The sequence below is a fragment of the Gavialis gangeticus genome, unplaced genomic scaffold (genome assembly GCF_001723915.1).
Source record: "Gavialis gangeticus isolate Ggan-Ray unplaced genomic scaffold, GavGan_comp1, whole genome shotgun sequence".
Taxonomy (NCBI): domain Eukaryota; kingdom Metazoa; phylum Chordata; order Crocodylia; family Gavialidae; genus Gavialis; species Gavialis gangeticus.
Window position 1 is genome coordinate 66,706,151 of NW_017729004.1, and position 15,120 is coordinate 66,721,270.

The window sequence follows — 15,120 nt, forward strand, 5'->3', positions numbered from 1 at the left end:
GCCTCTGAAAGCTGTTGTGCTTCAGGGCCTTAAGCAAAGCCTAAGCCTGATCCCAGCCTCTCTCTCCCTGTAGGAATTTTAACAGCGGAAACTACAACTAACAGCTGTGTAGGAACACTGAAGGAATTTTAACAGCAGAAATCCCACAACTTTTCTTTACTTGACTTCCAAACAGTATGCACCCCACTTTCTGTCTCTACTGTCCATAAGTGGAGCCAAAATGGAAACAGTTAATGAAAAGCTTAATTCCTAAGAGGACTCTACTTGATGAACAGGAAACTTCTTCTTTGTATAGAACCTTCCTAAGAATTAGTGTATTTGTGTCTCCTGTGTTGATGTGTATCTATTGCTGTATAAACTGAGGGGCAGTCTGTGTGTCTCAGGCTAAGGCCCCTGTCACACTTTACATATATTAAGCAATTAACTGGCTAATCACACAATAAATTTAGAAAAATTACATGTGCAAAGTAATTATCACATGATGAAAATGACCAACCAGCTATAAAAAGAACCAACCAGCCATAAAGTTAGTGCTTGAAAATGTGTAAAGCACTTGCAAAGAACAATTTTTCCAACTATTTAGTTGATCTAATAAAAGATATCACATTTATCCAAAGAACCTTATCTGCATATGTCCTTAGATCAATACAGCTATAACCAACACCCCTAAAAATGTGTAATAACTCTATAGCTGGTTTCTGTCCATTTTTAATCTGAATGCATAACAGGACCCTAAGGTGCTTGTTAGGGTTGACCATAAATGGCAGTACAAACAGACTCCCTCTACCCCGAAAAGGATTTTAAAAATCTTTACAGTGGGCATGTCTACACATGCATTAATGTGCAGTGGTTACTGTGCATTTAATTTAGTAACTGTAATAACAGGTACTAAATAAATGTGCAGTAACCAGTGCTAGTTGACAATAGTGCTGGCACATGCATTTTAGGTGATGTAGGTGGCAACTTGGGCAGTAGTAACAATAAGATGATTGAGTTCAGGATTCTGAGGAAAGGAAGGCAGCAGAGGAAGGACCCTGGCCTTCAGGAAAGCAGACTTTTACTTGCTCAGGGAACTCATGGGCAGGATCCCCTGGGAAGCCAGTTTGAGGGAAAGAGGAGTCCAGGATCACTGGCTGTATTTTAAAGAAGTCTTACTGAGAGTGCAGGAACAAATCATCCCAGTAAACAAGAAGACTAGCAAGCATGGTGAAGACTAGCTTGGTTTAGCAAGGAACTCTTCAGTAAACTAAATCACAAAATCACAGTAAACTAAATCCAGCAGGGGCGATTGATGGAAGCCAGACGCTGAGAGGCTTCTCACTATAACTGGCTTGGAGGAGCTGGGAAACTCACCGTTGCAACAGGCATGGATCCCTGATATCACAGACTGGAGCTGGAGCAGCAGCAAACCTGAAAAGGAAAAGATTAGAAATGGACTGAGTTCCTGAGTACCAGAGTGGAAGCACTGAACCTAAAGGTGTGATCCTACTTCCTAGAAAGCAGAGAAATGGACAATAGAAACTTGAGATGAAGAAAAGACTGTGTATGGATCCAAAGTCTGTGTATAAGTGAATGGACAATTTGTAGTTTTGTCCAATCATGGACAGGTTGGCATTAGGTGGGGTGTAGAGGAGGCAGAGCCCCAGGGTCAAAGACACTACATGGAAGACAACAAGGTACTGAGGGAGGTAGGAGTAAGATCTTCCTCCCCTTTAACTATTAATTCCAGCAAAGACGTGGCATACGAGAACCCTCGGGTCCCTTGAGGTTCTATGCAGTGTGTCAAGCTATCATCTCAGAAGGCATCAGTAGTGCCTAGTTGGGCTGAAAAGCCAAGTCATTTGTCTAGAGAGTGACATGGTAAATTACAAAGACCCAATGATATGATGGGGGCGTCGAGGATAGGCCCTATGAGGAGAGACTCTGGGAACTCCTCCCCAAACTGTGCTGCCATGAGCAGTAGTCTGGGAACTGACCTTGTCTGTGAAGACTGAGGCAAAAAAAGGCATTGAGCACTTCAACCTTTTCTGTATCCTCTGTCACAATAAGCTGAATATGAGCCAGCAGTGTGCCCTTGTTGCCAAGAAGGCTAACAGCATCATTGTTAGGTGTGTTGCCAGTAGGTCAAGGGAAGTGATTATTCCCCTCTATTCAGTGCTGGTGAGGCCACATCTGCAGTACTGTGTTCAGTTTTAAGCCCCCTGCTACAGAAATATGTGGACAAATTGGAAAAAGGCCAGTGGAGAGCAGCAAAAATGGTTAGGAGACTGTGGTACAGGACTTATGAGGACAGGCTGAAGGAACTGGGCTTATTTAGTCTAGAGAAGACAAGACTGAGGGAGCATTTAGTAGCAGCCTTCAAATACCTAAAGGAGGGTTCAAAAGACAATGGAGCTGGTAGTGGCAGATGAGAAAACAAGGAGCAATGATCTCAAGTTGCAGCAAGGGAAGTTTATGTTAGATATTAGGAAGAATTTTCTCACTAGGAAAGTAGTAATACACTGGAACAGGTTACCCAGAGAGGTGGTGCAATCTCCATCATTGGAAGTTTTTAAGACCCAGCTAGACAAAGCTTTGGCTGGGATGATCTTGTTGGGGATGGTCCGGCTTTGAGCAGGCAGTTGGATTAGATGAGCTCCTAAGGTCTTTTCCAACCTTTTATATGATTCTGAAACGTAATGTGTAGTAGACTAATTCTTCTGCACATTAATGTGGTTTTTGCCTGCTGCGCTAGCGTGCAAAATTAGTTAACTGTGTTTCTAGTTTTGTGTAGATACTCCATGTGCCAGATGCAATTTTTATAAATCCTCTTGCTCTTCCAGAATGATAAATGCCACTGCTCTTCCATCCTAAAGGCATTTTAACTGCCAGTATTGTAATTTCTAATGCCTACAGATAGGTAAATGGAGAGTTGAGAGGTTAAGTGATTTAGCCAAAGTCCGACAATGCATCAGTGGTAGGGCTGGGGAGACAATCCACATCACCTAACTCTCAGGTCTGAGCTTTAACCACTAAACAACAGGCTGACAGGCTTGTTTTGTTGGGGTTTTTTTGTTTGTTTTGGGTTTTTCTGACTCCCATTGCAGTTATTTGAAAGACCACACTTCCTCTAGGATTTGAAAGACAACAGATCAAGTGTTCTGAACTCCGGGTGCATATAAGAATCTGTACAGTACATTCTTTTATATTCTTCTGCATTGACTGTTGTCTGTCATTATTAGGCAGCTCACCAGGACTCTTATTTCCAGCTTGCAATTGATTCAAAGCCTGGAGTGCAGTTGGCAAGGTTGTTTTTTTCACATGTCAAGTCTTTGCACATATCAGTAGCATATTATTCCACTTGCAGTAGTGTTAGTTTTCAATTCAATGTTATGTCATTATTAATGTTTGTCTCCTTCTCTGTACATTTTTAGAGATGCAAATCCCAGGAGCATTCTTGGGTCATTGCTTGAATATTTCTCTGGTTTGCAAAAGCTGATCTTCTTCTTGTGCCAACGGTAGGTCTCTCTGCACAGACATTTGCTGTCACAGCTTTACTACTTCTGCCTGTCAAAAGAACTCTTTTCTTATTCTTCACTCACATCTGCCAAAGAGGCAAGCTCCTTACAATGAAGCAGAGAGAAAAAAAAACTGACTTGTTTACTCTGGCTTTTAGTTCTGAGCATAGCCCTTGCTTGCTTTGTTTTCTTCTAATAGGATGCTTTGGCATGAAGCATCTAAGAAGTATATTGCTGGACTTGTTCTTGCCATTTCAAAGACAGTATCTTGTCCATTAGCAAGCAGCCGAGTAATTAATAACAACACACGTGGAAGCAAATGAATGTTTTGCTTGTTGAAAGAGAATGAGGAAGTCAGACAAAGGCCTGGGCTCCATGTCCTTGCCCTCAGCAGCAGCAGCAGAAATAATGTTATGAATAGCATTTAACTTGAATTTGTAGCAAACTGCTGCTTTTATCATAAACAATTGCCAGATGGTATACATTATCTTTCTTTTTTCTCCTTTCACAAAAGCAGCATTAATTGCAGAGCAGCCCAGGGCTCCACTCAGCTCATCAGTGTGATAACACTTCATGACCCTGATTAGCCGTCAGTCTACTCAATTAAAAAGATCATTTAGACATTCACCCAATCATTTGCCTATCGAGCCACCTGGGCCTCAACCAGGGGCTCCATTTTTAACATTCTCCTGCCCTCTCTCATCTCGCCTAGCTTTTTTACATATCTCCAAAAGACGTAATTGAATTAAATAAAGCGTCTCAGGGGCAGCTGCAACATCTGCTGTTTGTGGTATGTCAAGCCTTCAGCATTAAAAACAGTTACATATGCTCCAAATTAGCAGGTCGCAGAGATGAAACAGTCGATGATAGTGTTTTTGTGCCAGCGTGAGAAGCAGCTCACAGCTGTGTGCAATTTACAATTAAAGGCTTTATCAGAGCTCAATTGTACTAGTGAATCAAGTGGTGAGAGGTCAGTTAGTGAATTAGACCAATTAGAGCTTGTACAGTTAAATTATCTGTCTTATTACCTACTGATAAACAGCCTTGTCATATCTTTACTCAGATGATGAAGCTGGAAGTGTTTTATGAAGTGATATTGTATTTTTTGGTGTAATGGAACTCAGCAGCTCAGCAATGTAAAGGTCTAAGGCAACCAGCAGATATTAGATGACGTTTTCTTAATAAAATGCAGTTTCAGGTAAAATGCTTTAAGCAAAACTGAGCTAAAACATGAGTGAAGATAATAAATGTTGGCTGAATTTCAGAAGGTGTTTTTCTGCTCAGTAAAGTACAGATGCATAAAGTTAACCAAGGTAAATGTTATGCTTCTGATTTCTAAGGCTTTTTGAATAAATATGAATTGCCCAATGCACCCATCTTTCTCTCTCTCCTCCCACTGCCGTCTCCTATTTTGCAGAGAGAATTTCAGAAAATCAGTCCCTGATTTCATATGGTAAAGTACTGCAGAAACATTAAGTATGGCAGTAAATGGTTCTTAGTCTCAGGAGGAAAGTCAGGTAATTTAGTAAAGCAGTTTTAAATAAGGCTAAAAGTACAAGTTCTACTATAACGTTGGTGCAGTATTAGCTTTTTTATTAATACACTATTTTATATCTAGCTGGATATGTCTGAAGGAGGGTAAGTGTAACAAAGATGATACCTAGAATCTTCTTCTTAAGCTTTATGTTCTGCAAATTACTTGTTTTCCAGCTAGGTAGCAATATGGAGTCATCCAGTTATCCCACAATTTGATCTTTTGGGGAAAGATGCAAAAAGCACCATAGTATAGAGTGTTATGTCACCTGACTTATGAGCATCTGTCCACAGCTATAAAACTCATGTTAGGTGATATCCAATACAAGTATAGAGACTGAAGTGCCTTAGAATAGGATCCACAAAAAGCAGTAGCTGGAACCCAATGACTCCCTTCCAGGTAAGCGCCCGGATTATTGAGTTAGAAAGCTGTGGTCTTCTTGCTCCTTATCTCTCTTGTGGAGTGGAACAGCTTCAGTGGCAGAGATACCTCCTACCCTGGAATAACTTACTGTCTGCTGGTTCAGGCATTCTTCTAGGAAAGGGGATATTTGGGTTTGAATCTCCTGAAGGGAGAATTAAAGCTGAGTCACATGGATCTAGGGTGAGATTTCTAACCACTAAATACTTGTCTGAAAAGGGATGCATTTTAAAAGAAAATGATGGCCACCATTACATGTTGTGAAAAGCTAAATCAGTCAAACATATGACTATCTAGCTCAAAGTGTTCAATACCTATCAAGCTCAAACTAAGATACCTAGGGCACTTAGGTGGCTGCTGAGAAGCTTCCACTGGTATGGGATACAGGCACTTAAATTCCCACTTGGGTGTCTGTTCTTTCTTGGGTCTTGTTAGTGATTAATACAGATTATTATAAGTGTAGGTTCTGCAACAGAAGTAGAGAAGATGTCAAGTAGAGGGATTAAGATATTGTATTAAGCATCATATTTAAAATAATTTCTATGACGATGTGATTCCTGCTTTTTTTGCTAGTGTCAATCTACTACCTCTTGTAACAATGAATAATATTGGCCCTCCACTCCCCCCACTCCCTTCCCCTCAATCTGTATTTTGTGACTGGCATTTTTCTATTTTAAGCAACTTTAAACAGCATAGATATGACCCTGTATGAAAGAGGTGTTCTTGGTAGCCCTGTTGGTCTGAGACAAAGACATACAACAAACTAGAACTCTTGGTTCTAAAAATGATACCTTTATCAGACCAACTGGAGAATGGCAAGAAAATTGTCCTTTTCTGCAAGCTTTTGGGATCAAAGTCCCTTTGTCAGGCTCTGGGAAAAGTGTAGATGGTTCAAGATGGCAATAGTCCCCATAGGTAGGAAATGAACTTCATTGTTTGCACAGAGGGAGCTGAAGATGGATAGCCTTCAAAACCAAACTTTTTTTGATACTAGGTACATGTGTGAGAGGAAGGATGGTCCAGTGGGTAGGCATTAGTCTGAAGCTTACTTGGGATCACTTTTTTAGAAACATCTATGTGACTGAGTCCCATTTTCAAAAGCACTTTGGTTTTTAGGCTTTTAATATGGCCTTTGACTTTATAACAATTTAGGCTCCTGAGTATTTAAGAAACTTCTGAAATGGCAAATAGTTTCTGATTTTGCTTACTTGCTTTTGTGAAGTTTACCATTAGTCTCTTTGTGCTTCTGTAAAGTGAGGAAAATACAGTGAAACCTGGGGGTATCATATACTATGATAATGGAGGCCATGTATGTAGGTAGTCAGACTTCTATAAAAGTCCACAGAAAGACTGTAAAAATAATTTCATAAAGATAGTAAAAATAAAACAACTCTAATTTGGAATATAATATATAAAAAGGAGCCAAGTATTTCTATTAATATCAGATTTTGTCCAACTTCTTCTTTACAGGGAAGGTGGTTGTTCCTCTTATACTTCGGACTTAAGTCATTCTCCCTCTAAATTTCATTGAAATGTACAAGGATACTACTCTGACATAACTCATTCCTATAGAAAATTATTTTAGACAATTCAGGCCTCTCCCAAGCAGCTATGGAAGCCAAGCACAATTTGTTCAATCAATCATGTGTCATGAAGAACAGACTGGTTAAGTCTCTGATGTTCTTGCAGATGTTAAAAGCATGTTTAAAGTTCAGTCACAAGTATAATTGTTTTGGGACTGGAACTTGATGCAGCACTTTTCAGAAGAGGAATATATGAACCACCTAGGAAGTGGTTCTCTCTCGACCCGTTATTGAAATCTCCTCAGTTGTTCATAGAATCACAGGAAAGTAGGGCTGGAAGAGACCTCACAAAGTCATCTAGTCCTGCTCCCTGCTCAAGGCAGGAACATTGCTGACTATACCCTCCTAGAGTGTCTGCCCAACCTATTTTTGAAAATTTCTAAGGAAGGAGATTCCACATTGTCTCTAGGTGGCCTGTTTCAGTACTTGACCACCCTCATCATAAGAAAGTTTCTTCTAACCTCCAATCTAAATTTCCCCTGCTAAAGCTTGAGGCCATTGCTCCTGGTCCTGTTCCCTATGGCCACAGAGGAAATCCCATCTCCATCCTCTGTAATCACTCTTCAGGTATTTGAAGACTGTTATCAAATTCCGCCCCCCCAGCTTTCTCTTCTTAACTAAATAACCCTAGCTATTCCTAATAAGCCCTATTCCTATTCCTATTCCAGCTATTCCTAATAAGTCTTGCTTCCCAGGCCCCTAGTCATTTTTGCCCCCCTGTGCTGAATTCTTTCCAGTGTGTCCACATCCTTCTTGAAGTTGTTATTCAGGCAGAACTCCTAGACAGGTCATATGCCGGTCACATAATAAAAATATGTCATAAAATACAATAAGAGATTAAAACAATTTACTTGTGATATTCATATTCTTCTGGCACAGTAACCTAAGGTTTAAGGCTTAGATTTCAGAACTATTTTCTAAACTCAGCCACAGCCATATCTTCACTGAACATAATTTACAGCAACAGTTGTCCTAAACTTCAGATCGCCTCACTTTTCTCCCAGAGTACATTGCATTATACACAGCAGCCTTGAGCTGTCTAAGGTGCTGTATGCTTTCTAATGGTGAATTTTCCTTTTGTAGGATTCAGTTTCCAACATGCCTCCCTATGTCTTTTTCACTCATCCTAGCAAAGTCTTAGACAAATCTAATGCTCATTGTCCTTTGTTTTTAGGATACCTCTGCTGATATATCTGGTAGTCTACTAAACTATGGACCACTAACTGCCCAAAGACTCTTCTCTCATCAGTAACGCTTGAAGTGCATACCTAGGGTCCATGAATATCTAGGACCTTTTTGAATCCCATGGATGTCTAATATGAAGTGTATTGCTAAATCTGTGAAAATACTCTTAGCATGAGGTGGTATGTTAGGGATTTGACAAAAGGGATAGGCCACCATGGGAGTAGGATAGGAAGGGAACTGCTGGAGAAAGCAAAGGAATAGAAGGCTGAAGAGAGAGTGGTAAATCTGAACTTATTAAATCTTGATAGAGCTATCGTATCCAATCAGAGTCCTTTGTACACATGACTAGTTGAGGGATGTTCCTGGAAGAAGGAAGTACAGGATACTCTTGACTATTTAATTAATGTAGGAGGAATCTCATTACTAACGACAATAAAACAAGATTGACTCTTCTGCAAAGAACAATCGAACTGACTTTGCTCATGGTCTTCCAGCCATTTCTTGCTCTTGAGTCTTCCATGAAATTTTCAGAGGAACAGTTCAAAGGCAGAGCCTACCCACTACTCAGTCCCAGTGAGGAAGGCCCCACTGGATCAAAAGGGGACCATTTCCACAGGAAGAAGAAGTAGAGGGCAAATTGTTTCAAAATGCTGTACAGCATGGCTATGTGTGGATGGCAACATCTGCCAGTGTCCTGCAACAGTGATTTCTTTCCTCTATTTCTCTATTGTAACCCATAAATATATGGGTTTACTTGGAAGAATTTTTTTTTTAGTGAAGAGACATTTAGAGGATAACTTTTCCTCTGTGTAATTCTACCAACTTTTTCAGAGTTAATTCATGAATGAAATCTGTTTTGTTTGTGAAGTGCTTTGAAAACCTAAAGTATATTCTAAAAAGAGAGAAGAAGATGTTGTTTTTCCCAGTCTCTATTTCTTCCTCTAACTAAATATCTTAGAGCTAAGTTTTATGGATAGATAGATGGATCCAATATGTACATTAGAGTACTAAAGAGGTTTTTTTTTTATATGGAGTACACATTTTGGATACTTAGTAATCAGAACATTATTATATCAGTTAATTGAGCTCTGGAAAATCACTTTTCAAAAGCATTTAAAACATTTAACCTCATAGTGAAGTTGCATAGAATGATATTGTGACTTTTTCCCCTCAGTTACATTTGCTATCTCTCTTTACTAATTTAGATAAATGCAGTTGTTTCTTTTGGAGACACACCACCAAAGCTTTGTATTGCTCATGAAAGATTAATTCTTGATCCATTATTATTTTCACTCTGTGTTAATAATGCATTAGATGTGCTTATTGCATAGCTGTGGATGTATAGATGGGCACATTTTGGTTAGACCAGTAAGAAGTGTTGCTGAGATCACCCTTATTTCCAAACGGATTCTAATGCTTATTGGTTTAGTGTTTTAAGAAAAATGACTCATTGCATGAAGGAGTTTTATTCAAGATGTACTTACCAAATGTGTTGCCTTAGTGAAGATTATACTTTCAATATTGATCAAACCACTCTCCCCTGGTGTACAGATGATTAATTCACTATTAACTGCTAGGATATGACTAAACCAAAGAATACATTTTAATAAGTGGCAATACTTCCTCCAAAGTGCAAGCAGAAGCCCTATATAAAAATCAACCCCCCTAAAGTTTTGCATGTACATTTGTTACCTACATACTCTGTCAGGATTTTTTTCCCTAATACAACACATTTTTCTTAATTTCATCCTATTGCTCCTAGCTACACCCTTGAGCTATACTAAACTATTACTTTCTGGGCGCATCTACATGAGATACTACGTCGTCATAGCAACATGTCAAGGTGATGTAGCATCGGCAGGCAAAAAACACGATGCCACAGTGACATGGCTGTAGCGATGCACTCCCTCACTATAGTGCCTAGCTATAGTGGCATAGTGGCTAAAAATTATCATGCACCACTGGCACGGAGCAGTAACAGCATGTACATATGTAGATGTGTCCTCTGTGTATGTTTTAATACCCCCTTATTGTACTTGTAGACGGTTATATTTAAGTCTTTACCTGGGAATTTCTTGGCAAAATGTTTTTTCTTTGAAAAAAATTGATTCATCAAAACTCACCATTTTTCTGTTTTAAAAAACTTTAACTGTGAGAGGTTTCTGATATCCAGGCTGGACCTTCAGATCAAAATGAGAGATGAGGGCTCTCACTCCTGAATAATCAGTAGTCTGGTGTCCAGGAAATTCAGACCGGAGAAAATTATCAGTAGGATTGAGAGAGCCTGATCCTAGACTACACAATTGCCTGGTGGTTACAGTACTTTCCTGGGAAGTGAAAAATGACTTGAATGAAAAGAAAGAGTGAAAGGCTTTAGTTCATCCTGGTATGAAAGAGGAAAAGTTTTGAGCCTCCTATGACTCATCATGTCATATTAGAAGAGAACTCTTTCCTGCTCAGTTTTAATCTTATTCTCAAATATTCAACCCTAAACCAAATTTTGATACAATCTCTAAGCTCAGTTGTGGCTTTGTCATGAATCCGGAGTAAGGGGCAGTTAGCAGTTCTGCTTGCCTAAGAGCATACCCAGAATCCTGTTGTAATTCTTTGTTCTGGATGATGGTCAGGTTAAGACGGATAGAGGTAAATTATGTATGTATTATATCAGGCATAAACTTTTTCTCCTCCACACCTGTTTGGCTGCTATATTGGAAAACAGCAACTAAAGGTCTTCCCCTCTCCACCCCCCAACCCATCATGTCCTTACCTGTCCTCCTTCAAAAGAAAATTGAGTTATATCTCTGTGACAATGTTCTCCCCTCCTTTGTTATTCTGCTCTACTGTCTACAATATGGGTAGCCAGTGCCAAAGAAGAAGGGATTCTGTTTTGAACATGGCCTGAGACTTCACATTTCAGCCTGGATTTTATAATGGTTCCTTATAAGTCAACATAAATCCTTTCAACAGACACATTTTAATTTATTTTCTCTAAATGTCCTCCAGTCATTGTTAATAAGTGTCCAGACTTTTTTATGACATTCCTAGCCTCCTGTCACCAGAAATATGTAGAGCCAAGACTAAGCTCACTGTTGTCCTAAGAACTGTTTCTGTATTCATTCAAAACCTTTAGATGGTGCCAGACGGTATGGAAAATGCATATTTGATTTTGTCTTCTGTTATTGTATACTCCCTGTTGCCATTATGTCTTTCTAGATTTTTTCATTGATGGGTGAAATATGTTTCTGGCATGACCTAATCTCCAGATGTATCAGTGTGGACTTTTTTTTTTCAAGACCAGTTTCATGTTATGTTATCCATGGGGTTGTTCTCCAAAATAGGTGTGTATAATTGTTACTCTATTTATGCACGTAAATCCCATGCACTACCCAGCATGGCAGTAGGAAGCATCATACTGAGGCTATGGACAGGGATTACATTTGTGTTGTGCGAAACACTTTTCTCACAGCACAATAAAAGAAAACAAATAGCTATTCGATTTTTTTATTTTTTATTTATTTATTTTTTTTGTAGGAAAAAACTGGTTCCAAACCAGGAAGATCTCTCTTCATTTGCACCTGGCTGAAAAGGTATACACTTCTCTGGGTATTGGGATCCCAGGACCCTGCATCCCACAGTCCTCCACTCCCCATTCCTCCTCCCCCCCTCCCCACCCAGGAGGGAGGTAAAGAATCTGCTCCTGATCCTGCTGCCCCTGCTGGATCTGGGACAGTCCCTGGATTCTTCAAGCATCAGCGCCCGTTTGAACAGATCTGTGTCTCTCCATATCTGTGAAAGAGTGGGGAGGCATTCTCCTGTGACTCCAGCATTCAAGCTGTAGGGGAATAGCCCAGTCCTGACAATTAGCTGATTGATGGGACAGAGCCATTCTCCATGGCTGAAGGATGGTTGTATCCACAGGATACTGCCGCGTTCTTCCCCACTCCATGCACAGCTCCAGGGGGTGGGGGACAACATCTCCCACAACTACAGCCATCCCGTCGCTGTGGGATGGTTCCAGTTGCAGGCACTGCGCCTTCCATCCCAGTCCCAAGCCAGCAATGGGGGCTGCGAGCACAGCCCTGGCTCACCTGCAGGGAGGGGCAGAGCAAGGGAGCAGAGAGTATGGCCTTCTCTTCCACCTCATTAGGCATCTGCCTTCAGCTGATGCCCACATGACAACAGCTGAAGAAATATCTCTGCCATGGGAGCATGGGGGAGCAAAGGTCCAGCTCCCTAGCAGTTCCTGGCTGAAGAACTCGCCTTTGAAATAACTTTCTTGGTCTCCAGTCAGGGGGCTAGAAAGAGTGTGGACTCCCCCTCTCACCACATTTATCTGTGTTGCAAAATTCCTGGAAATTTGCAATGCTGGAATTGAATGCCTGTCCCTAGCCTAAGACATGATGTACCTGCTCTTTACTGGTTACCTTCCAAACTCAAAGTAGTATAGTTGGTTTGGTCTGGCATTTAGCGTGCATCAATAAGCACCTCATTCCACACTCCCTAGCACTGTATTGGGGTGGCCCAGACATGTCTCCTGACTCCAATATGATTAGGTATGTGGTTAAAGTTATGTATGAGCCTATCTTTGCCAGCCTCAGCTTTTGTTTTCAAGCCTCTCTAAGTTCTTGATATTTTTTTTTCTGTTATTAGTCTTGATAACTATCATCCCAATGAATCATAAGCTCTGAATTCCATAAGCATTGTGTTAGTCTCCTCTTCTAGACCTTTTAATGAAGTCATAAATCCATCTGGACCTATCACTGATCATTGTGGCATCGTATGAGACACTCACCTACAAAACCTCAAGCCATTGTCTGCCCCAGGCAAACTTCTTTCTCTGTATACCTCTGGGGTCAGGGTGCAGCATACTTCTATGGGTAGCTCAAGGACTGGTTCATCCTGTCTCATAAACCTAATAGATAAAACCCACACAAATACTGGGAACAGCTGCTGCTGTTGTTGTTTATTATTATTACTATCAGTGACATGGTATGACTGAACTAACAGTTCCAAAGCAAATCTAGTATTCCAGGTTAAGGTGCCTAAATTAAAACAATTAAAACCAGTCTTCTCTTATATGCTGCTTACTAGCATGCTATTATTTGGAAAACTGATAGAGTGAATAGGTTGGAAGAAACAGCTAATACATTGAATAAAGTGCTGATTAAACTGGTTGGAGACCCTGTCTTCTCTCTGAAATGCATCTTATTCAGGAATTTAAAATGAAGCATGTCCTTTTAATGATAGTAAGCTATTAGGACAATATTTTTCCCAAAAGTTAGAATCCTTTCACATTATTGTGTGTCAAGCTCAGTTAAAAAGCAGAAAAAGTGTTAGACAAAATAGAATCATTCTCCCTTGCTGAATTTGAAGACAGAAATTGTGATCATCACAGACTTTTTCCCCCACTATTTTTAGCCAAATAATTTCTTCAAATAAATTAGTCTGCGAATTGTTTGAAAGCAGTTGAGTATGAATTTTAATTATTCAAATCCTTTTGATTAGACACACAGTTCTGTTTCCCTTTAGGATAAGTATAACTTTTAGAATCAGGTTTCTGGTGCAAATACTTGCAAGTATAAATATGCAAATAACTTTCTGAAATATTTTGTAATATTTCCTTTACATTTGATATTTTGGTAATCATTTCTGCCTGTAAATCCATTTGCCTGAAAACAAATACAAATGGGTCAAAAATTCTATCAAAGTGAGTTCACTAAAATTTTTGCAAACACGATTACAAATCTTTTAAGTAGTTCTCTAACTTGACCCAGGTTTCTTACCGGCAGCCAACGCTAAGAGAATAAACTCAAATTCAGGAACACATACCTACACAGAAAAAATATTTAAGCATATGCTTAAATGTCATTCCTATGAAACATAGTTTCTTAAACAGAGATGGATTAAAACAAAGAAATTTAAGTACTTTCCTGAATCAGAGGACAGTCAGTGGGAGTAAGATTTTCTTCCCCTCACTCTATGTTGTAACTTGGAAAATACTTTTCTTGAACTGATTTGTAACATTGAAAAAACGTGCATAAAAATGGTCTACATTCCAGAACAGAAATGCAAAAGCATGTTTATCTAATATTTATTTGAAAACAAATAGTTCATTATTTGCAAAGCATCAGCAAGTTCATTTACTATTAGTGTATGTTGCTGAATTTACTTGAAGATGCTGGTTATATATCTTTGATTTTTGTTTATGGCAAAGAAGAAATCTGTGTTGGCATTTTTAACTGCAGTTAATTTGAGTTGTGTAGCATATTTCTCATATTTTATTTGATCTTTGAATCAGGGTCTACATTGTGCATGAAAGGTCAACACTGTGGATCCATCCAGGGAAAGGAATACAGTTTATTTACTTGCAGATTAAATATAGAAGTCAATGTAAAGGCCAATAAATTGAAGAAAAACAAAACAGAAATGTAGTTTCAAGGTCATATGCTTTCTGTATGTTTGAGCCTAGTAAAATCTGAAATTGCCAGTCAGGGGAGTCCACCCATTTTTTTTTTTATACTTAAAGGCTGGGACAGACATTACATATAAATAGGTTTAAGTGATCAGAAACTGGTTTAAACCTGCAACAAAACTGTGCACATAAACCAGTTTGAAAATGGCTGAAACCAGTTAGAGATGAACCAGGTTGAATGCAGTATCAGACTCAACTGATTTGGCTCAAGCCAGTTTATGCAATGTCTGTCCCAGACCCTTTGCTGGTTTAAGCTAAACTGGACTCCCCCAGCATCCTGGCATGCTCTCTGGGCTGGGCAGGGCTCTCTGCCACACAGCAGGGCTGGCCCCTCCCCTCTGCTCCCTGACTGGAGCTTCAGCAGAGACTTGCAGACAAAGTAACATCTGCCTGGCTTCCCTGCGCCCCCCCCCCCCCCCCCCCCCTTAA